We start from the raw sequence: 25,713 nt of genomic DNA on the forward strand, positions 1-25,713 counted from the left end.
TCACTGTTCCATCAGACGAGCTCGCTCCCTTTCAGTTTTGGTTTCTATTGTTACTGCTCCTAAAAGGTTAATGGGTAAATGGGTAAACTTAACTGTAAAAAAATATGATTTCTGTAATAAAGTTGTCAAAGTCTGGCATGCCCTACCTGATTCAATGGTCTCATCTACAAATTTTCACAGTTTTACTCACAAATTGACTTCCGTGGACCTTACATCATACTTAAGCTGTCAGTAGAGGGGGCATGCATAAGTGCATTAACATGCCTAGCATCCCTATCATTGTATTTTTATTCTCTTATTCTTGTCCTCGTTTTTGTTTGACAAATTCCAAGAAATAAAATAAATAAATAAATAAAATTGAAATTTATTTCACCTACATTATCATTGTAACGTAACTGTCTCCCAAACAAAAATATGAACAGTATTACTTATATGAATGTGCACAAGGTAGAGAAATATACTTCTAGTACTTTCATTTCAGGCCTCAAAGAATGACTTTGTTAATGAGGGCTTCTTGCTTCTGAGCCGAGAGGCACAATAGTCTTGTGTTGAAGATATATGGTAGTTTCACAGACATAGAAACTTTCCGATGCAACTCTCATATTTATCAACTGGAGGATTATTAGACCTTGGGAATTATGAAATTGTAGTCATCACACCTGAAAGGTAAAAGGATGGAGAAGGTAATGGCAGCCTACCAATCAGTGGTGGGATTCAATTTTTTTTTACTACCGGTCCTGTGGGCCTGGCTTGGTGGGTGTGGCAGGGGAAGAAGTCTGTAAAATCTCCAGTCAGAGGCGATATTTGCCGGTTCTCCAAATTACTCAAAATTTCCGCTACCGGTTCTCCATAACTGGTCAGAACCTGCTGAATACCCACCTCTGCTACCAATCTTTTCCATTCTAAGCTGAACTTTAGTGTGTTAGTCTGGAAAACTGCAAACTGAACCATTTTTTAAAACATTTTTTGTCTGGGATTAATCCAATTGTCATTTATGTTTTCAAAAGGGATGATAGATATTTTCTTCCACATGTAACTAAGCTGGACAACCCATATCCATGGACCATAAGTAGTTCCTACAGCCATTGTTTGTATTATCTAAAGTTCTCTTATATCACATTTCTGAAAAAGAATAGCACAGCTTCGGGCCATTTAGAAGTAGGAAACCATAAATATTGGAATGCTAATCCCAAAGTAAATATAGAAAAATTATTAAAGGGGGGAGACCTCAACCTCTCCCACCAAATCATGGTCTTGCCACTGTATATGGCACTGGTACTTCCATCTGGCATCTTGGCTCTTGGCACTTTGTTATGTTTACCACACCTTTTAATTTCATCATTTTAGAAAAATAAAAAACAGGGACTTGTCTGAAAGTACATTAGCAATGTAATTTAGATCTATATAAAAGTCTCTGAACCATAGTAGGTGATGTGGACAAAAATTTTCACTGTAACTTGTGGATAAGTAATTTAATGTCCTTTTATTGGCTAGGGCATTTCTCTTTTTTGGAAATTGTGCCTTGTGAAGCTAAGTAAAACCACCTGCCACGCACTGTCAATAATCTCTTTTGGATAATTTAGTAACAATGTATAGCTATATAAAATACTACAATAATAACATTCTGGCCAGAGGCACAACATTATCATGCAGTGCTTTCAAAACAATCACATAAAATGTAGCCATGTTAATTGCTTGATCCAAAACTGAGTAAGGACTTCTATTCCTTTGGCCTCAAACTGAATGAATTCTGAATGGTGAAGTACCCTTTCAGCCCACAAGTGAAGGCTGCACTTCCTATTTCACTGAGGCATAAAGAAAACTTTCTCTGATTTTATGGAGACAGCTGGAACCCAATGTTTATGTGCTGCTGATAAAATATACAATGGCTGCATTCAGCTAATAGATTTTTCAGAGAATTGGAAGCAATATGGTATTACCATTATTGCCTAGATTATGCATTGTTTTTCCCTTCCCTTCTTTTCTTTTTTTCCTTTCCTGGTTTCTGGATGAACAGGTTTCACAGATATTTGTAGCTCTATAAAAACACAATCTGCTTCATCAGAAACCAAACTGGGCAATTGCAACAGTGCTGTAACATTTTCAGTTCTCCGAACCCATTGCTTTTATGTAGTCTAAATGTTTATCATGGCCATCAAATGAGTGAAAGTTTGTGAAAGCTCGGGTTCTAGGGTTGTTTTTCCCTTTAGGGGAAAGGCAGGAAGTGATATACGGAGCTTTTTTCAACAGAGACTGAAAATGGCACATAAACTACGCAAGAATGACTAAGTGAACAACTCCTAGAATACCTCAAGTGTATACTCAGTTTTATAAATGAGTTAGCCTGTACAAATTAACTTCCTAATTTTAAGAATACTTTTCCTACCCTTTCAGCAGCAATTATGGGCAGAGATTGGTATGATATAAATGGCAAAATACACAAATGACCTTTACTATGATAATTTCCTCCTCCTCCTTCTCCTGCTCCTCCATTCATTATTGTATGTATTTACCTTCATTATTTTATAATTTTGTTTTTATTTAGTTATAACATTTTATATCAGTTATCTAAAATCCAAGAGAATGTACAGAAATGCAGACATAATCAGTCACATTAGGATCATGCCATAAAGCATTACAGTAAAATAATTGGGGGGGGGGGTGTTGAAATCTATTCACCCATCCTAATTCATCTTCTGGTTGTGTTCTATCGTGTCAGGCAGGAAGAGTGGAGCCCCAGCTACTAGCAACTTTTCTGTCCCCACAGGAGTGTTTGTGGAAGACCAATCTGCCCCCGTTCCAATGCAGCACTGGGGAGGAACCTATAGCCATGGCTGCTTACCATATTTTGAAAACGGAACTTCAAAAGAAACCCTTGATTGCTTTCAGACACGGTCAGCTCTGTAGGCCTGAAGTTTAGTCAGTTTCCCAGAGACACGTTGCCCTTCAGAAATTCTCTGCTCATAGCTCCTTTAATCCCATGAGCTAGTCAAGTCTACCCTAGTATCAGGTTGCATTTTGTTCTACAAGGAAGACACACTTTTCATCTGAGCAATGTCTATTGAGCATTAGGCCCTTGCCCTTTGTTTCCCAGAGCTGAAAGGAGAAAGGATGTTAGGAAGGATGCAAATATAGCAAAATACCCTGATACCCTAGAAACGTAGAATTAGCAATGTTATGAGAGAACCTTAGTTCTTAGTGCAGGAACCTAATATATTTGAAAACAAATGTCTACATTAATTTATGGTTTTTTTAAAAAAAGAAAGATAAATTGGACTTTTCTGGACTTATTCACATCTCTCTCTCTCTCTCTCTCTCTCTCTCTCTGTGTGTGTGTGTGTGTGTGTGTGTGTGTAAAAATGTCATCAGTTAATTCTGGAAAAAAGTATTTTGAATACTGATTGAGAAAAAAACACCCCCTTATAATACATGCACATGACTTTAATTTCACTGTTGGTTTACATTTTAATTGTAATGTACCTATTACTTAAAGTTACTTTTATTATTTTTTTAATTCATAAAGAGCAAGGAATACAGTCTCTATAACATGCTTTCACAGGAATAGCTCATAAAGTTCAGATAGTTTCTCCTATTTATGCAAATGTTATTTATCATATTTTCTTTATATATGTTTATATAAAATAAGCAAATAAAACTTTTCAGGAACGTAAACATGCAATTTAACAGATGCTTAGAATATATCCTTAGGGGCAAAGGATTTCCATCATATAATCTATATTAATGTATTACTAAAAACCAGTAAACGTTTAAGATGCCCTCAAGTCAAGATCAACTTGTGCTGACTGCACCTATGCAATTTTCTTCCCAAAGATACAGAGGTGATGTCTTCTTCGTCTAGCCAACAGCCTCTGTCCAAGTGTTAAATTAGACTTAGTTTAGCTTACAGCTTTGGATCAACCAAAGTCAGGTACCACTTCCCACTGATCCTTTTTTTCAATAGGTCATGCTGACTGAGGAATGGTGAAAGTTGTGGCCCATCATATCTGAAGACTAATTTGGGGGAAGTGCTTTAGACAGCTTGGTCAACTTGAACAATAATCTGGTTATTTCAAAAAGAAATCTGGCAATGAGACATAGAGCGGTGTGTCAAACTCACAGCCCACAGGCCAGATGCGTCACGCGCTGGTCACGCCCCGTTTTAGCAAAGAGGAAAAAAGCCATGATATGTCACATGGCAACAATGTGACGCCATGAGTTTGACACCCCTCACATAGGGTGAGCAAATGGAGACTTCATCATTACCACAGATGACCTTCTTAACTCTGATTTCCATTCTGCTGCATCTTCTCAAGCTGTTACTTTGGAGACCGATATCTCCAAAGCCCACCGCTCTGCAAAAAAAGAAAAATGATGAAACATGCCCTTACTTATGAAAACTATTATGCAGCAGCACTCTTAGAGATGCGGATGTGACTGGTTTGGACTGTTGGCCTATTTTAAAACTAGGCTTACCTTAAACAGCTTGTGCTATAAGAATATGATGAACCTTCAGTGAGCCCTTCAGTGAACCTTCCGAGAACCCTCAGGGAACCCACATTCAAAGTGAAGCAGAAAGAACATTCTGTAGCTGACATTTTGGTCTGAGTGTTTTTCAGCTTCACTGCCATTTTAAGAGATCACTGTTATGTTACAGTTTTTGACGAGATGTCAACATATTCCAGGAATGCAAGCATGATGTGTTTTGCAATGTGATATATTCAGAGTTGTACCCTCACATGTTGTTTTTGTTCAGATTTATTTCTAATAATACAACTCATGTATTGTGTAACCTACAATCCAGTGGAGACATATTTTCATTTCCTCAGACTACTTGCAGACTGTTGATAGGTTATCCTGTGTCTTTTTATTAGCAATGGTACTATAGCCTCATTTATGAGCCAGCAAGTCCCAACGAAAACAAGTTTGCTTGGATCCCTATCAAGTGATGAAAGAACTATTAATTGTGGTTAACTATTAAATCTGGTATCCAGCATTGATACATATCCGTAAAATCAATTTCTAATTCTTATTATTACAAAGAAGAAAGTTTGAACATTAATTGTATGCATTCTTGGGATCTGTTTTTCAAAGAAAAAAATGGACACACAGTTGTTATTGTTGCAATAATCAATATTGCAATAATCAATATTCCACTGAGATTTTGCATATCAAAACATGAACTATTATGCTGCTGTATTGGGGTAAGTTGATGGACCATTTGGGGATTATTGGAGCAAATGTTTGAATGAAGCAGGTTTGACTGATTTGGCTTCAGCAGCAAAAGCAACTTGATGATTCTATTGAATGATCCAAGCTGGGATTCAGGAGGAATCCGACCCTGTAACTTCAAGTGGATAATTTGGTACCTTTCAATATCACTGATTGCTATAACTTCCTAGAGCAACTTTGCTAATAAGAGACAGCCTGCTTTTGGAGAATAACATTGTATGATTAATTTAGCCTGATTAATTGCATCTATTAGTCTATTTAAACTTCAAAGCGTTACAGTATATAATCTTTTTACTCAGCCTTTATTTATTTCAGTGTTTAGTAATACATGCTGCCTTTTAAAGCAAATATTTTCCCAAAGGGTCTTAATGTTCCTGTAGGACATTTCAGTGGCAGGTCATTCAGAACTTTAGGGTGAGTTCCCATTAATAAGCATGTTCTATATCTACCTCCCTACCTAGCTATCATATCTGTCTGTCTGTCTGTCTGTCTATCTATCTATCATCTATCTCTCTATCATCTATCTATCTCTATCATCTATCTTTCAATCTTTCAGTCTATCTTATCTATCATCTATCTATCTATCATCTATCTCTCTATCATCTATCTCTCTATCTTTCAATCTATCTTATCTATCATCTGTCTATCTGTCTGTCTGTCTATCTCTATCATCTATCTCTCTATCTTTCTGTCATCTTTCAATCAATCTTATCTATCTATCTATCATCTGTCTTTCTCCCCACCTCTATCTCCCCATATCTTTATATCCCTATATCTCAATCTCTCTCTTCCTTTATCTACCCACCACCCTGGAACATCATTGCCCTGCATTATGATTATCCCCCAACCTGTTACTTTTCCAAAGGCTTCAGCTGCTGAGGAGCCACAAATGAGAAGGTTGCTGATCAAGTGGCTGATTTGATTGTGTTGTTGCTGCCATGGTGTGTGTGTGTTTCTTTTATTATGGGGTGGTTTAAAAAGAAATTAAGCTGCCTGAAATCAGCTATGTGTGAGTTGGGCAGCTATATAAAAAAATAAAATCAGTGTATATCTATATGTCAGTCATTTGTGAAAAGGAATACTAGCTTTCTTGAATGAGAAAAGCAGGACATTTTCTACTTCCCCATGATTTTTAATCTGCCGTTCTCTCTTCTCTAATAGCACTGTGCCTCTTTTGTTGTTTTTATAAACCTCTGACAGCAAGAAACAAAAACAAGATCTTAACAAAAGATTAATCTTGCAGAAGAAATTGTCACTAAATTGCTATTCACTGTATATATTATTGCACTTCTCTGCTAACTGTACTTGTAATGTGTACTGCCTGGAAGAATTAATCAAAGCCAAACAATTACAAAAAAAAAAAAAAAATGGTAGCTTTGTCTTGTTGCATAGGAGGAAGAGAAGGAATGATTGCAAAATTTGTAGACAGTTTATAACAAAACAGGCACTAACCATAATTTTGTCGATATTTTTGACAATAAACAATTTCAGCCTCTGTTTTATGTGTATATTTGAGGTCCGTGGTTAGAGCTCTAATAGGAAAAAAATCTCATCCTGCAGAAGTAACAAGGGTGACAAAAAGGCAATTGAAGGAGGAATTTGAAGATTGCAAACCAGGATTCACTTTTATTCTCTAAAGTGGATTCCAATCAAGAATTACAGAAATGACATCATTGCTACTCTGTAAATGAACAATTACCAAGCAGATACAACATGGTCACATTTGATCTCAGAAGAAGGCATTGTTAAAAAATGAAGAGAAGTCTTTTTCATTTACAAAAAAGAAAGAAAAAAAATGTCAGGATTCTCCCAAATGCTTGTGAATTATTTAAAATTGTATTAACAAGAGCTCAACTAGGATCTAGGATCCATTCAACAGACATGTCTATCAAACCAAATGGTTCCAGCCTCTTAACAAATGAATCAAGTTATTTGGAAGCTGGAGAGATAGAGAGAAATCTTGCTTCAGAAAATCTTGGACAAATGAGTCTAGAAAAAAGCACTAACTTGGGCAAATAAATGCAATCAGACTAACTTATTTGACTCATAAATCTCATTAAGCCAAAATAGAGGGGTTTTTTTGGGGGGGGGGTGTCTCATCACATTTGTAAACTATAATTTTGTAAACAACACTTTATAATTTAGCTAGTTATATGAACTTAGTCAACAGTGGTTTATTTACAAACTATGACTTGGATGACATGTGAACCTAGACCCTAAGAAATGATAAAAATCAAATTGAGAACATTCTTGAACACATCAAGGCAAATAGTAAACAAGGATGGATGCTAAATGTAGGAAAAAGACTGGGGAGTCCATGTAGATACATTTTGGGGCAACCCCATTGGAATCCTTTAATGATGGTTTGTTAGTGTAGTTGTATTTGTGGTAGCTGCCCCAACATGAATTTAAATCCAGTAGAAGACATGAGACTGAGGCTGAATTAAGGTCTTCTCCCATTTTTTGTAATATTAACAGATAGAACAGCTATAAATATTGGATAAATAAGCAAAAACCATTGTTTTAAAATATTAGCTGGTCTGTGATATGAACTGAGCTCCCTGGCTTATACATTGAGCTAAGCCAGGATGACTAAACTGGACCAAGTTTTAAGCAACACCTATTAATACTGCATTTTAGTGGGCCACCTGAAACATAGTCTCAAATATTTCAGACTCCCTTGTTATCATTTTTTTGTAAGGATTCCTTACATGATTCCTGTGAGGATTCTGTAAGAATACAGGAAATAGCCCTGTAAAAAAAACCTTAATGTTGCATTCATTTACACCGTATGTTTCCCACCATCCAATTAAAACAAGATGACGGCAGCCCATGTCAAAATGTGGTAGGCAAATCTCCAGCATTTTTTTTTCTCCAGCGAGAATGTTATTAACCCAGCTGAGATCCCCAGGATCTTATTGTATTCATTCATGCTGGCTACAGCTGTTCTTGATGGTTTCCATATCAGAAGCAATATGTTCTGAATTGCTTTTGCTTCTGGGTCATCTGGAAACTGTTCAGCTGGTACAATTTTATTTTATTTTATTTTATTTAAATTTTATTGGTTTTTAAAAACAAACATAAACAAACAAAACATAAAAACATCAAGCTATCTTCCATAGGTGTACATACAGTGTGCCGGTTAGTTTACAAATTGTTTTGTGCTTCCATTTCGTAGTCTTCAATTACAATTACATTACATATAATCTCATATTGTCAATCAAAAATTAAATACCTTAGTATCATTATTAATCAATCATTTGACTATACTTTTATTCATTCATGTTTTACAAGATAACCATAATGTACTTAGTTTATTTTATAACAGTTCATATTATCATCCCAAATCTATCCTAAAATCATTTTGTAGGTATAATAAGAAAGAAGTACATCTTTATATATTTATTATTTTCTAAAAGTCTACATATTTCATTACTGTACTTTATTGTCTAACCATTGATAGAAAAGATCCCAAATTTTATAAAATTGTTTATCCTCTTGTTCTCTAATTTCAAATGTCAATCTACTTATTTCAGCACATTCCAATATTTTCTTAATGATTTCCTCCTGTGATGGTATTTTCTCATTTTTCCAGTTTTTAGCAAATACAATCCTAGCCGCTGTTAATACATTTACAATCAGGTATTTCAAGTCTTTACTATATATTTCAGGTAACATTCCCAATAAAAATATTTCTGGTTTCAAGTCTATATGTTTTTTTGGCATTTTTTCCAACCACATGTGGATTTTAGTCCAGTATTTTTAGCATCCGCACAAGTCCACCACATATGGTAATATGAGCCAGGTGTCTGATGACATTTCCAACATTTTTCGGATTTATTCTTGAACATTCTTGCTATTCTTGTCGGGGGGGAAATGCCACCTGTAAAACATCTTATACAAATTTTCTTTATATGCTGTTGACATTGTCATTTTATAATTTTGAGACCACAATTTTTGCCATTTCTCTAAATCAATCCCATATCCAAAATTCTTCCCCCAAGCAATCATAGTTTCTTTAACTTGTTCTTCTTCTAGTTTAATTTCTAATAAATATCCATACAATTTTTTAATCACCTTTTCATCAGTACCTGTCAAAATCTTATCTGTCAGTCAGTTTATCATAGAAACCTTCTGTTTTAGAATCTTTATCATACCTTGAATGTATTTGCGCATATGAGAACCAATTCGTCTTTATACCTTGTTCCTCTAGTTTTTGCATAGATTTAAGTTCACCCTTTTCATTCAATATTTCACCATATCTAACTGTTTGTTCCTTTTTGTATATTATAGGATACGAAAATGCTTCAATAGTCGATAACCAGACTGGAATTTTCAAATAACATTGTCTTTTAATCTTCTCCCAGTTTAACCACAGAGACTCCCGTATATAATGTCTATAAAATACCCCTGTGTTTTAGTTCCTTTGTACCATAAAAAAGCATGCCACCCCAACAACAAATCATGTCCTTCTAATGTCAACAATATAGTATTTCTTAGTGTTATCCATTCCTTAACCCACATCAAATTTGTAGCTTGGTAGTACAACTCCCAATTAGGCAAACCAAATCCTCCTCTAATTCTAGCATCTTGCAAAAGTTTTAACTTTATTCTCGCTTTCTTACCTTGCCATATATATTTCAACACAATTTTATTTAAATCTTCAAAGTAATCTTTTCCAAGCCTAATTGGAATTGTTTGAAACAAATATAAACTTCTGGGTAATATATTCATCTTGATTGTTGAAATTCTCCCTATTAGTGACAGTTGTAAGTTTTCCCATTTCGCCAAATCTAACGCTATCTGCTGTTTAAGTTTAATATAATTATTCTCTTTTAATGTACTACATCTTGCTGTCAAATATATCCCCAAGTACTTGATCTTATTCGTGACCTGAATTTTCAATAGATCTGTCAGTTCTTCCTTTTGTCTTAATAGCATATTCTTTGTCAAAATCTTTGTCTTATCTTTATTTATTTTCAAACCAGCCACCTTTCCATATGTCTCTATCTTTTCTATCAATTTTGGTGCTGTTTCTAAAGGGTCTTCTAAGATGAAAAACAGATCATCCGCAAATGCTTGCAGCTTAAATTCTTCCTTTTTGATTTTCATTCCTTTTATATTCTTTTCATCTCTAATATTTCTGTTTAACACTTCCAAAGTTAACACAAACAACAAAGGTGATAGTGGGCACCCTTGTCTTGTTCCTTTTCTTATATTAATAGAGTCTGTCAGTTCTCCCTCTATCATTACCTTTGCCGTTTGCTTATAATATATAGCTTCTATTGGTTGAATAAATTTTTTAGCAAAGCCCATCTGTTCCAGCTGTAATAACATGAATCGTCAATTCACATTATCAAATGCCTTCTGTGCATCTAGAAATATCAGAGCCATTTATTTTTCAGGATGTGCCTCGTAGTATTCCAAAGTATCCAAGATTACTCTCATATTGTCTTTAATTTGTCTCTGGCAGAAATCCATTTTGATCAGGATGGATAAAATTATTTAAATATTTTTTAAGTCTTTCTGCCAATATTGAAGCAAATATTTTATAATCTGCATTTAGTAGAGAAATGGGTCTATAGTTCTTAATTTGTAATGGGTCGGCCTCCTCTTTTGGAATAAGTGTAATATAGGCTTCTGACCATGATTTAGGTATCATCTTCTTTAACATAACTTCATTCATAACTTCTAGCAATGGAAGATTCAACGATTCTTGTAATGTTTTATAAAATTCTGCCAGAAGTCCATCTGGACCTGGTGCTTTCCATTATTTTGCTTCTTGAGTGCTTCAGTTAGCTCCATCATCGTTATATTGCTTTCTAACATTTTTTCAGTCTCTTTAGGTATCTGAGGTAAATTAGCATTCTGTAAGTACTGCTTAACTCTTTCCTCATCAATATTCTCTTGCATATATAATTTCCCATAGAAGTCTCGAATGATTTCCTTCTTCTCTTTGCTACCATGGCAAACTTGGCCTTGGTCATCTATTAATTTCAGTATTTTCCTTGATTCTTTCTCCTTTCTCAATTTGTATGCTAACCATCTACCTGGTTTGTTTGCGTCTTCAGAGTAGTTCTGTTTAGCACCTCTAATTTTCTGTGCTAATTCTTCTTTTTCTATTTGACCCATTTTGTGTTTAATTATATCCATTTTTAGCTTGATGTCCTTTTTCTGTGGCATTTTCTGTAGCTCTTTTTCAAGTCTTTTATGGTCATCCTCTAGGGCCTTAGAGGCTAGCCTTTTCATAGTATTCCTTTTCCTTGTATAGTCTATTATCAAGCCTCTAACATATGCCTTCTTTGTATCCCATACATTCTGAATTGATGTATCTTCTTTTTTGTTTTCTCTAAAGAAAAAAGCCAATTCTTTCTCCATCCACTGTGTGAAGTCTTTTTCCTTTAAAATAGTATTATGTAACGTCCATCTAGATCTTCTTCTTTGTCCTTTCCATTTAATTGTCATTGGACTGTGATCTGCCCAAGTACTTGTTTCAATATTTATTTCTTGAATGTTAGATATTAATTCTGTTGACATCCATATCATATCTATTCTGGACCATGATAAGTGTCTATTTGAATAGAAGGTGTATTGTTTAGTTTTAGCATTTCTTTCTCTCCATGTATCTTTTAAGTTTATTTCATCTACCATTTTAAAAAAAGATTTAGGGAGAGTCTTTCTGTTTTGGTTTATTGTTTTCTGTGCTGTATAGTCCAATTTATTGTCTACAATTCCATTAAAATCTCCCATCATAACTATATTAGCATAGTCCAGTTCAATTATTTTCATATGTAATTATTTGTAGAATTCTTCTTGTTTGTCATTTGGACCATAAATTGCAATCAGGAGTGTTTTCATATTATTGTCCATTATTTCCACGATTAGTATTCTTCCATCATCATTGGTATAGATCAATTTTGCTGGTGTGGTCTCTTTAATATATAAAACCACTCCTCTTTTCTTACATTGGGTCAAGGAAGTAAATATTTTCCCTAATTTTGGCTGTACCAACAATTGTTCATATTGTTTTTTAATATGTACTTCTTGTAGACAAATTATATCAAATTTTAATTTCTCTAATTTATGAAAGGTTTTCCTTCTTTTAACGGCTGAGTTAAGTCCATTTATATTAATTGTAATCAATTTTTTCTCTTTCATGGTTATATTTTATAGTAGCTGGTACAATTTTATTTTGAGACACATAACAGCATGTCTGTCAAAAAGCATCCTAGTAGACTTCCACATATGCATTTGACTAAATTAGACCAAACACGATCTCAGTTACTCTACTCACATAGATGAATGCTTTGGAAAGTGTTTGTGACAGACTAATGGTGCTAGATGTAGTACAAGAGCTTTGCATTAGAAACAGAATTTGGCAGATGACTAGAAGATGGCAATAGACTGTGACTATAAGCATGGTGTTTTCTGAAACAGTGGTCAATTGAGTTATTAATTTAAACATGATTAAAGATTACAGAAGGAACCTCAGTGTTCATACTTATTTCATCACATGTTGTAAGCCAGGGGCCCCCAACCTTTTGGGCACAAGGGACTGGTTCCATGGAAAGAGGTTTTTCCATGGACCAGAGTGGGCATAGTTTCATGTGCTGCATGCATCCTACAGATAGGGCTTTGCTTGTTTGCACAGGTTTCTGGCATGCCGCAGCCTGGTGTTAGTCCATGGACCGGGGGTTTGGGACCCCTCTCATAAGCCACCTGTAATACATTCATTCATTCATTCATTCATTCATTCATTCATTCATTCATTCATTTATTTTGTTGATCATGTATTAGATAACAGATATAAGTATAAACATGATTATGAATACATGAAATGGATATGAATAAAAGGGAACATTAGGACAGGGACGGTAAGCACGTTGGTGCACTTATGCATGCCCCTTAAAGAGCTCTTAGGAATAGAGTGAGGTCAACAGTAGACAGTCTAAGGTTAAAGTTTTGGGGGTTTGGGGAAGAAACCACAGAGTCAGGTAGAGTATTCCAGACATTGACCACTCTATTGCTGAAGTCGTATTTCCTGCAATCGAGTTTGGTGTTGTTTACCTTGAGTTTGTATCTATTGTGTGCTCGTGCATTGTTGTGGTTGAAGTTGAAGTATTCATTGACAGGTAGGACATTACAATAGATAATTTTATGTACTATGCATAGGTCAGACCTAAGGCGGTATAGTTCTAAGTTGTCTAAGCCTAAAATTTCAAGTCTGGTGTCATAGAGTATTCTGTTGCGAGTAGAGGAGTGTAGGACTCTTCTCTGCCACTGGGTGATAAATGGAAGTCATACCTGATTTTTGTTTTCAGGTCTGAGAACTGTCCTGTTGTACAGACGAATGCAGTTTCTTTTGAGAAGGCAATGTAGCCTCTGATCAAATCGAATGCATTTAGGTAGAGTTTTAGCTCCATGGATGGAGCCCAATAAGTTAAAATGTATTATTCTCCCTGAAACATAAGGCTACCTCTTCACGTTGCTTTTCCTTTTCTTTCTTCTTAATTTAACGTCCAATAATTGCTTATGTCTGCAACTGTGTGCAGGGACATGCATTCAAGAATAAAGCTAATGCAGCTGCACCATTCTTTAAGTGCAGAATAAAGTTCTGTGGCAAAATTTAAAAAGCACATCACACATTATGTTCACTTCTGCCTGAGTTCACTGGAGAAGATGGGGAAAATATTGCCAAAAAAAAAGTGCTGGCTGTTAACGTGTTTGATCCAACCAAATTTGTGGGATTTTTAAGGAGAGAAATAGATTGGCATTTAATGCACACACAGGAAAGATTAGAAGATACCAGATCATCCTGCAAACAATCTGGACAGTCACTAGCGGGCTCCCAAGAGTTCCAGAAAACCCCCCCCCTTTTTTTTTTGCTACCATACCATTTTTTTTTGTAAATCAGATCTGATACTTCTAAAGAAAAAGCAACCCTTGTTTGTTAGGTTCAAGGTGGGTTTAAAGGATGAAATTGGAGAAATTACTCTCCATATAAAACAGATGAAAAGATTTCCCTAGCTTCTCTATAGAGCTCTAGGAGCTACAAAAATGGTATTAGTAACTTCTGGATTGCCCAACTCTGTTCAATTAATAGTCTTCTCCCATTGTTAAGACTATTATATATCATAATATTAGGGCAACGCCGTAAGATTTCTTTGGTAGTGGGGGAACTGTCATAAGAAGATCTGAAAACAAAAGAAATATGAAATGCTACTTCGCTAGCTTGAAGGTAGGAGATAAGCATCTGGATCCTTCTAAAGTTGAATGTTCATATACAGTGGTGGGATTCAAATTTTTTTACGATCGGTTCTTCAAGCCACCTTGGTGGGCGTGGTGTGGCTTGGTGGGTGTGGCTTGGTGGACGCGGCAGGGGAAGGATACTGTAAAATCCCCATCCCTCCCCACTAACTAGCTCTGTTCTCCTGTGCAGGGCAACAAAAAAAGACCCAGTCAATCAGCTGGGACTCGGGAGGCAGAGAATAGATGGGGGCGGGGCCAGTCAGAGATGGTATTTGCCGGTTCTACAAACTACTCAAAATTTTCACTACCGGTTCTCCAGAACTGGTCAGAACCTGCTGAATACCACCTCTGTTCATATATTATGAACCGATCTAGGAAAAGACTAAATTCAGTCCTCTACAGGGATTTTTCATTGCCACTTGTGCAGTAGCTAGTAACAAGTTATGGGGCAGTTATGCTTTTGTTTTAACGTAATCAAAACCTGGATTTTCTGTCTTTCTTAAATCATTTTTCTTCATGGAGCTATATGTTTCAGGTCTGTGACTTTCTTGGTCTTCTTGCTGTGGCCCTGCATTGCATAAACCCTTCCTCCTGAAATGAGGTGGTTCATTCAGATAGATAGATAGATAGATAGATAGATAGATAGATAGATAGATAGATAGATAGATAGATAGATATAGATATAGATATAGATATAGATATAGATATAGATATAGATATAGATATAGATAGATATCTCTATATCTCTATCTATCTATCTATCTATCTATCTATCTATCTATCTATCTATCTAAATGAGATGGTTCATTCATATATATATATATATACATATATATATATATATATGTTCGGGTATTTTCCCACGTCATTATAGTTGTGCTTTTAAAGTTGTAGCAACGTTTCGGCAGAATCTCATCTGCCATCATCAGGCTTCTGTATAGTGTTCGTCTGTGAGTCAGACTTTCACAGCCATTTCTGTTTTAAATTTGGGGCTAGCCTATGCTGTGCCAGAATGGTTTTTTCTTCATCCTGATTGATTGGGAGTCTTGGTCTGTGTTTATTGGTCTTGAAGTTTGCTGTGTATTTGGGGGATGGGGTAGGGTTTGACAGCCAGTCCTGATATCTGCCATTTTACTTTCCAATGGATGTTTGAACTTTACCATTAGGTACCTCATGATCAGGAGTAGGCTTCTGGGGGTTTGCAGGGGTTCAGGAAAGCCCCTAGCTAAGATTCTGTGCAGTTTGGAGAACCCCCAAATCCCACTCCTGGCTGGCCATGCCCACCCTGCCCCTCCCAGGAGTCCCCACACAGCCCATTTTGGATGCAGGTAAGCACAGGGCACACACGGAGGCTCGGGGTGGGCAAAAAACAACCTCCTGGAAGTTCGGGAAGGCCAGAAATGGGCCCATTTTCGGCTTCCAGATAGCCTCCAAAGCCTGAAGAGGGCAAATATGCCCCCCCCCCCACTGTGGTGGAGGAGACCAACTAGGCCACACCCATCATGACCATGACCATCCAGCAACTGGGCAGAGAACCCGTTGCTAAAAATTTTGAAGCCCGTCCCTACCCATGATTTAGACTGCAGGAAGGAAAGCCTAAAATTTAGTTAAGTCAGTCAGCCACTCTCATACAGTAAAGGCAGTCCTCAACTTACAACAGTTCATTTATTAACCATTCTAAGTTACAACGGCACTGAAAAAGTGACCTATGACCATTCTTCAGTTATGACCTTTGAAGCATCCCCATGGTCATGTGATCAAAATTCAGACGCTTGGCAATGGATTCATATTTATGACTGTTGCTGTGTCCCAAGGTTACGTGATTCCCTTTTGCATCCTTCCGACAAGCGAAGTCAATGGGGAAGCCAGATTCACTTAACAACCAGGTTACTAGCTTATCAGCTGCAGTGATTCATAATGGGGCAAAACTCACTTAATAAATGTTGGGTTCAATTGTAGTCGTAAGTCGAGGACTACCTGCATAATCAAGGTTCTGTCAGTCTGTGCTCCATTCAAAATCCAAGAAAGAAATACTTAGACTCCATGGATTAGAGAAAAGAATTCTTTTACTGAAAATGAAGTGGTAGCATCAAGTAGGATTCTGAATCTGAGAAATTAGGCGCGCAGATCAGATATACAAAGTGATGAAATTGTTCCCACCCCCCATAGTTCAAAAGATTCTTCCAATTAAAAGTTCTGAATATGATCATGTGGACATCTTCAGGTGGTGATGAGGCCTCTGTCCGTTGACCTTGGCATATTTTGATAAAGGTTTGCAGCTGCGCAGAGAAAAGAAAGCTAAGTGAGAAATAGAAACCTAAAAGCAGGAATTTATACTCCCCCCCCACTCCTCATTTACACAACACAAGAATACCTCCAGCTCTCTTCCCAGACCAAAGCCCCCCTCCTCCCCCCGTTACTTATGGCAGCCGAAAGATGCAAAGCAATAGAAGATCTTGAAGGCTGACAGGTCCTCTGTTATCTCCAAATTATTGCTGCCCCCTTAGCTTACCGTAGATATAAGACCAATGGGTCATTTCTGAAAGAACCTTTGCATGGACAGAGGAGTAGTGATTTCTAAGCTTATCCTGAATTCAGGAGAACTGGCCTCCTTTTAGTCTAAGTACGGCAACTTTACTTCAAAAAAAAAGAAGCAATTACATCACGTCCATTGCTCTCCCTCAAATGAAAATAGCCAGCGTAGGGGCAAAATTGAAAGGAAAATGGATGGCAATCTCTTTGCAGACAGGTTGCCCACTTTAGAAGCCATTAGTAAAACTTAAAAGGTTCCTTTAACAGTCTTGTTCTCCAGGAGTTAGAAACCCAGCCTGTCACCTAGACAAATTGCTGGTTACTCATTTTGTCCTTATAAATGCGGTTTCTGTTTATCAGTCTACACAATGCTGCCATTATCTGTCTGCTGGAGAACTCTGTCCTTCCTCCCCACGCCTTCTAATGTTTAAGTGTTCTGTCTGGGACTGGCACTATATCGGCTATGTACATCAGCCCATTTCCTGTAGTTTGATTTCTCTTTTGTGAACTGGGCATCGTCATTTGTTTATCTGCCCATCTGCAAGTGTAATTCAAGCAGATTCTTTTATGGCAGCTTCAGGGGGCTCTTTTAATTTCCATATGCAAGAGGAGCCTGCTGCCTTCCTCATCTCGCCTCAGCTCTGAACCTGTCACAGCACGGGATTGATTCAAAGAAGATAATGGATCTTCCTGCGTTTTAAGGCATTTCTAAGGGTAGTGCTGATGAACTTGGAACAAATCTACTTTCTTCATCCAGGATACTCCACGGGAAGAAAAGGGAGGAGAGAGAGCTACATTTTGTGAGTTTTTTAGCCATCTCGCAGACTGGAACACTCCATTTGGGTGATCTTTCAGAGGGCATACAAATAAACACGCCATGGAGACTTCATTGCAGATTATCATCTTGCTGTAATTGTGCACTTTTCAACACTGTGCACTGAAAAAGAAAACTGTCTCAGAGTTTATCTCATTGGCAAGGAATGCAATGTTTGTATATTTGTTATTTTGATGACCTATGCTTTGGATGGAGAGAGGCAAATGATGAGAAATGCATCGCCGTGGATCGCACAAACGATGCAACATACACACTTACACCCAATATCATAATGCAAATAGTGCGAATGCCATAATTGTGTGAGTTGCACAATGATATTACGATTCCTGTGTTGTCACGTTGACACTGAGGGGGCAAGAAATGGAGACCTATAATTTAGGAAGCTTTGTTCTGATGGAAGATTGAATCTCAGCAAATTTTAGCTATCTTCCCCTTTGAGGCAAGGCTGGGTTCACGCCTTAAGTGAAAGAAAAAGCACTGCTTTTGAAGATACAAGTACATAGCAGGCAACATCAGATCCAGCAGGGAGGGCATGCTGTGGGTCCTATTGGCTAGGGAGCTACATTTGGCAGGTCCTAGGCAGTTGGCCTTTTCTGCCGTGATGCTCACTGTATGGAACCTCTCCCCCATACACAGAAGCTGGCTTCATCATTTTTGAGTTTCTCGAATTCCCTCAGAATCTGATTCTGCCATCATACCTGAGGAACTCCTAAAATATTGAGGTGGCTCCATTGTCATTAACATATGTTCTAATGCCCAATATTTCTTCTCTTTTAGTATGTCCTGTTTGTAGCTTTAAAGATAATAATAATAATAATAATAATAATAATAATAATAATAATAATAATAATAATAATAATAATAATAATAATATCCTACAAAAAACCACCCTACTTGGAACAAATATTGGGCATCCTCCGATGCTACCTGAACAGTTCCTAGGTCCTTGATTAGGACTCAAGCTGTTGAGCTACCAACCAGCCCCAAAGGCTATGAATCTCACTAAAGATTTAATAATAATAATAATAATAATAATAATAATAATAATAATAATAATAATAATAATAGTTTATGAGACTCTGGCATAAACCAGTGCAGGTGGTTCCAGTGGTACTTGGCACACTGGGTGCTGTGCCTAAAGACCTAGCCAAGCACAAGATCACCATTGGTCAGCTGCAGAAGGCCACCTTGCTGGGATCTGCTCGCATAATCCACCGATACATCACACAGTCCTAAACACTTGGGAAGTGTTCGACTAGTTATTTGTGATATGAAACCCAGCATGGTTATCTTGTCTGCTGTGTATACTGTCATTTTTGTGTATAATAATAATGATGCCACAACACAGTTGCTCAGATGGAACTTGTGTCACCACTACCATCTGCCTGTAGCAAAGAACTGATGGGATCATAATCCTGAAAAGGTGGTCGAAAATGAGTATGCAAAACTACTGTGGGACTTCCGAATACAGACTGACAAAGTTCTGGAACACAATATCCCGGATATCACAATTGTAAAGAAAAAAGTGTGGATCATCGACATTGCCATATCTGGTGATAGCAGAATCGACGAGAAACAACTTGAAAAAGTCACCAGATATCAGGACTTGAGAATCGAACTGCAGAGACTCTGGCATAAACCAGTGCAGGTGGTTCCAGTGGTATTCGGCACACTGGGTGCTGTGCCTAAAGACCTAGGCAAGCACTTAAAAACAATTGGCGCTGACAAGATCACCATCGGTCAGCTGCAGAAGGCCACCTTACTGGGATCTGCTCGCATAATCCACCGATACATCACGCAGTCCTAAACACTTGGGAAGTGTTCGACTAGTGATTTGTGATACGAAACCCAGCATGGTTATCTCGTCTGCTGTGTATACTGTCATTTTTGTGTACAACAACAACAACAACAACAATAATAAATATTATTATTATTATTATTATTATTATTATTATTATTATTATTATTATTATTATTATTATTATTATTATTATTATTTAAAAAGGCAGCTTTACTTGTAACAGCTTCCATCCTGTGGCTATATCTGTAACACCATCAAACATCCAGATTTGCCTATCCCAGGCCTTGGTAAGGACTTGATAAGTAGACCAAAATGCCAAACCCAGTCTGAACATCTGGCTGACTGTGCAAATAATAATGATGATGATGATGATGATGATGATGATGAAAGCAAAAGTAATACCAGTAGTAATAGGTGCTTTGGATGATCCAAAAACAACTGGATCATCAACTGAAGGCCATCGTCATTGACAAAATCACCATTAATCAATTGCAAAAGGCAGCTCTATTTGGAATAGGCTTACATCCTACTATACCTTTAACCCTGTCCAAACGATAGATTGTTATTTTCGCTCAGTTGTATGACATCCCGAGTCACTTGTTTGTGAGCCATATGAATTTGATGAATAAATAAATAAAATGCCTAATCAGAGGCTGGATTCATCCCACCCACCATCCACCCCCGATTTCATCTTCTTTTAAAGAACAATTGAAGTCATGTCTGTCAGAGCAGTCTTTTGTAGCATAACTATTGCTCCATGACAAGGCTGTCTTTTCTTTAAGCAACAACAAATACATCCAATAGTGGGGGGGGGGAGAGGGGGGAGGAGAAGACGAGATGACAATCAGCTCTTGTTCAAAGCTGCCTCTATCACAACACAATTCAACCGCAAGTGAAATGAATGATACCACCCCATCCCTTAATTGTGCGTTCATCCTTAATCTTGTGTATCATGAATCACACTGTAGTAACTTCCATCATACCCAGATAGAGAAATAATTTATATCTGTATTTTGTATTAAATTTGTATATGCTATTGCAAGCTGGAAACGGGGGGGACAGATTTAAATTCTCACTACCATCCTTTCTCCATAAAAGACATCTATGGAAGGCTGTAAAGGGAACAGCATTGAAGCATTCTGTCTAACATCAGAAATACAGAACTTAATAAGCCTTGTGCTATGCCTGAAGTACAAAATGTAGCAATGCAACTGAACTATCTAATGTATGACTACAGCTAGTCCTTGACTTACAACCGGTTGCTTAGTGGCCATTCAAAGTTACGAACAAGTCCACAAAGGGGACTTACAGGATTTGAAGTTCTGGTATCGCTCCCCCACAATCACATGACCAAACTTTGGGCGCTGGGCAACATGACCACATTGACCGCTGTTTGCAGTGTACTGTAGTTATGTGGCTATGTTTTACGATGGCTCTGCTGAAAACCAGCACTTCTGGTTTTCAGGAATACCATGGTAGCAAATCAGGGGAGAGATTCAAATTTTTAACAACTGGTTCTGTGGGCATGGCTTAGGTGGTGGGCATGGCTTGGTGGTCATGTTATTGGCTGGGTGTGGCCAACTCAATATCACTCGTATCAAGGCACGCATCTCCTCGCCTGGCCTCTCATGACTGTGGGGATGCTACAACAGTCGTAAGTGTGAAAAATGGTCATAAGTCACTTTTGCAGTGCCTTTGTAACTTTGAATGGTTACTCCACACAAGCAAAGTACCAGCAAATGAGGGGGAAAAAACTCCAGAGAAGTTCCTGAGACAGGAAGTCTAGTCCTGCCAAGAATGTAATAAGGGTTAATGGAGAGGCAGTTTCTGTAAGCAACACCAGTAATTTCTTCTAACAACCATCCTCATGAATAGGTGCGAACTGGTAGAATCCCACCCCTGTAGTAAATCATTGGTTTGCTTAACAACCATTGCATTCACTTAACGACGATCACATCTGCTTTACAATCACTGCAAAAAAGGTTGTAAAATGTGACATGACTAAAATGGGCAGGCTCCATTATTGTCATATGTAGAGGACAGATGTAATAGTCTTACACAAGTTTTAAGGGGGGAAAACTTTTTTAAACAATGAAGCCACAGCTCTAGTTATAAAAAGGACTTTATTGTGAAAATGGGGAAATAGCTGAATCAAGGGGAAGCAAGTAGAATTCCAAATGAAATCAATAGAAACAGCAAGAGTAAATAAGGTATTGAGATTCAGAATGCATTGCCAAGTTGATTGGTTGAAATGTATAATCAGTCTCCTGCTTGACTATGCTAGAAAGGCCTTTTTGTTTCTTTATCTCAAATTTGAGCACCAATCTTAGTTTTATTCACATATGGGGGATAATTGAAAATAAGACTCTTTAGGAAGATGGACTATTGCTTTGCAAAAAGTGCCATTTCTAACACAATGGGTCTAGCCAGTTAATTAGACAATTATCTTGTGGCTGCATCCATCTTCCTAAAGACCCTTCCTTGAATGATAAAAGTGCTGATTTTCACCATTTGGGCCATTATATTAAAAGAATTGCATGGGAAAATCTTTTCAGGAAACAAAATAAGAATTTTGCCAATGCAGGCTTCTCCATTTTGGGTCAATTAACCAAATGCTTTAGAGGGCACTCTTGTGCAATACCAAATATTCAAGTAAGCAGTAGCACGCCTACAATTTGGTGTTGATTGTAAGATTGGTATGTAATGTAAAAGGTGGAATTCTCTATGTGCATCATTTGAGACTAAGTTGTGGATACAGTCTTTTGTGGATTAATTCAAGGAATCTGCAACACATGCCATTGCATCTGAAGCTGAACTGTTGGTGGGAAAAAAATTGCCGAAAGGCTTGCTACAAATAAAAACCAGCCAGTGAAATATGTGTGTAATGAAAGTCAGTGTTGTATTTCAGAATCATAAACATTGTGAAAGAAGCTTCATGAAGTGAGAGATAAAGGGAAGGGAAATAAGGGAAGAGAAAGGAAATTGGTAAGAAGGTATTTCGTGGTAGGATTATCTTTGCATTCGCTGCTCATGTAGGAAACTTATCCCCAAATAGGTAGCCCTTAACTTACAACCATTTCTTTAGTGTCTGTTCAATTACAACAGCATTGAAACCAGTGATTTACAACCATTTTTAACTTATGACTGTTGCAGCACCCCCATGGTCACATGATCAAATTTTGGATGCTTGGCAATATGGTGGCTGCAGTGACCCACAGTTATGCGATCTACCTATTGCGACCTTCTGACAACCAAAGTCAATGGGGAAGCCAGATTCACTTTACAACTGTGTAATTAACTGAAAACTGAAATGATTCACTTAACAACAGTGGCAAGAAAGGTTGAAAAATAGGACAAAAGTCACTTAAGAACTGTCTCAGCAACAAAAATTTTGGGCTTAAGAGTGGTCATAAGCCAAGGGCTACCTGTATGACTGAACTGAATTAATAAATGACAGCTCATTCAATTGGATGGCATTGCGATGTTAAGACTGAATCTTTGGGGTTGATTCGTACAAAGCTACTAACCACAAACAGCAAACGCTACTATGTCATGAAAATAAGCAGGGGAAGAACAGAAGGGATGAAGGGTTGTAGATGATAAGGTTAAGAATTCCAAAACATGGTCCACTGGCAATGTTCATTAGGAACCCTGGAATTTGGTTTTCATCCAAAACCTAACACACGTGTTGCCATTACCATTTTATTTTACAAATTCGATATTTGTATCTACAATATTCTTGAATATTGACTTTTAGATGAATACCTAAAAGCACAGTATTGTTATGGTCACTCAAAACCTAAGCCAAGATTTTTGCTTCGTTTAGTTAAATCTTTGATTTGTGCTGCCTCCAACAGCTAAGTATCTATTTGCAAAGGGCTACTAACCTAGTTTAGAGGTCGTGTTGATCCATTAATGTGGAAAGTACAAAATTTCTCTCCAGTAAAATATTTAACAGGAAAAAAATCCTATGGTTACCAGTTATTTTTTTTATATAAGCAGCAAAAAAGGGGAAGGCAAGAGCATATTTTGAACCAGGTATAATTTGAACCAGGTTTCATTTGGACATGGTCAGACTATGAAATGCTTTCTTATTTCAGACGAGAATTTGTTTGAAAGATTCACATTTAATAGGCTTTTGAGTGACCAATCTTGCCTTTTACCACAATACGAAGTTAAAATGTACACTAATTCCAAAAGTATTATTGGCTTCAATACATTCTTCCTCCTGAGTATTCTGCATAGTTTAATCTGCATCCAAAATTCACAAGTAAATCCACATGTCTTTGTGTCCCTTACGTAATACCTAGTTCAAAATGTCACTACAAGGACATTTTAATAAAAAAAAAACTGGGAACAAAACAAGACAAACAAATTTAGCACATATTGCTCTCAAGTTCATAAAAGAGCTTCATCAACCTTTGGATATTTTTCGTTGTGAAAAAAAGAAAAATAAATAGGAGAAGTTAAGAAGAAAATAAGTTAAAATAAATAGGATTGTTTAAGTTTTAGAAATGTATTTAGTTTTAGAATATTTTCCATTATTTCTTTCTGCAACTCCCTATCAGTTTGCATGTTCAGAATCTTTCTGACATATCAAATTAATTGTTTGTAATGGTCATTTTTCTATTTCAATTAAACACCGGATACTCAGAGCAGGAATCAATTGTTGTGAAGAATCCTTGGTTTAGGGTTGCTGCTGCTAGTTGACATCTTCATGTTTAGTCTTCTGTTCCCATGATGATTTTTTTTTCCCATTGAGGTCCAAACAGCAGAAAAGAAGACTGGACAGCAGGGTGTAGCATCTGAGAACCAAATATTCTCCCCAATTTCCATTTCTCTCTGTGTACACAGACAGACAGTTAATATATCCCTTTCTATCACCTTAGAAGCTCTGAGTCTTTCATATTAGATTAAATCACAAAGCAATGCAACACAATACAAATAGGCAGAAAGCTGAAAAAGAAACAGACAATAGTTTGTTTTCAGAATTCTATAGGAACAGTGACTATAGCCATGAAATAAAGAGACATCTGGTACTTGAGAAAATGAATGTGAGAGATCTGGACAAAATAGTAAAGTACAGAAACATTGCACTGCCAATGAAATGATATATTGTTGAGACTATGGTTTTCCTAGTTTAATATGCTTCTGTAAAAGCTAGACCATCAGAAAGACTGAATAAAGAAAAATGGATTCCTTTGAATTATGGTGCTAGAGAAAAATATTGAAAATATCTTGGATGGATGCAAGAAGACAATAAATTGTATACTACTTCAAAAGAGGTGTGATTTACCTGATTTTGAAATGGCAATTTTGTCTTCCAACCCAAAAATGATTGTATGATTTATTGTATCGTTGTAAATCAAAACATTATATTATATTGTTTTGACACAAGGATAGTTATAGAATATTAATTAAAGTATTGATATTGTATTGTTTAGATATTGTAGAACATTAGAAATAAAGAAAACAGAAAAAAACATTCTATCAATATTAATATTAATTACAATTGGGGAAGTTGATATTATAATACAAGCATGCAATTTTGTGACCTTTTCATCCAAGTTTAAAGATTGAAAATGAAGACTCAATATGTTTTTCTAGAATGTACATTTTATGATATTTTGCAATGTAAGATAATTAATTTTTCCCCTTAAGTTAAATTAAAAAAAAACTTTTTGAATTGATTTATATATAACATGTAAATATGTTAACTTTTTCTGATGGTTTTTAAATTCTTTTTCTAGCTTTCAATACATTTCTTTGACCTTTTATGTACTTTGTAATTTTACAATTTCTGTGTGTAAAACTTGTTAAAATTAAACATTTAAATAAAATGTAAATAATGATTTATTTTATTACAAATATAATAACAAATTTTAACAAATACCCCCAAAGGATTAAGAGATCCAGCTAACCACAAAAGAGCAAAAACAGACTATAAACAAAAGTTTAAGAAACAGAAAAATGAAATTTGTAATACAAAATAACAAGAAACACAGAAAAAAGGAAGAAAAACCTAAGCCTCTGACATGTACATCAAATGTGAAACAATATATCAAAA

General features: G+C 36.5%; 1 long non-coding RNA gene across 1 annotated transcript; it reads right to left on the reverse strand.

Annotated features, from left to right (window-relative positions):
* Window positions 1-407: 407 nt before the first annotated feature.
* LOC148132951 (uncharacterized) lies at window positions 408-4,667 on the reverse strand. Its single transcript, XR_015747001.1, has 3 exons — window positions 4,474-4,667; window positions 4,264-4,352; window positions 408-659 (listed from the first exon to the last, which is right to left on the reverse strand). It is a non-coding gene; the product is annotated as an uncharacterized LOC148132951 (long non-coding RNA).
* Window positions 4,668-25,713: the final 21,046 nt, after the last annotated feature.

This window comes from Notechis scutatus, chromosome 1 (assembly GCF_049901735.1).
Source record: "Notechis scutatus isolate UNSWTSFEM ecotype Mainland chromosome 1, rNotScu1.2, whole genome shotgun sequence".
NCBI lineage: Eukaryota > Metazoa > Chordata > Lepidosauria > Squamata > Elapidae > Notechis > Notechis scutatus.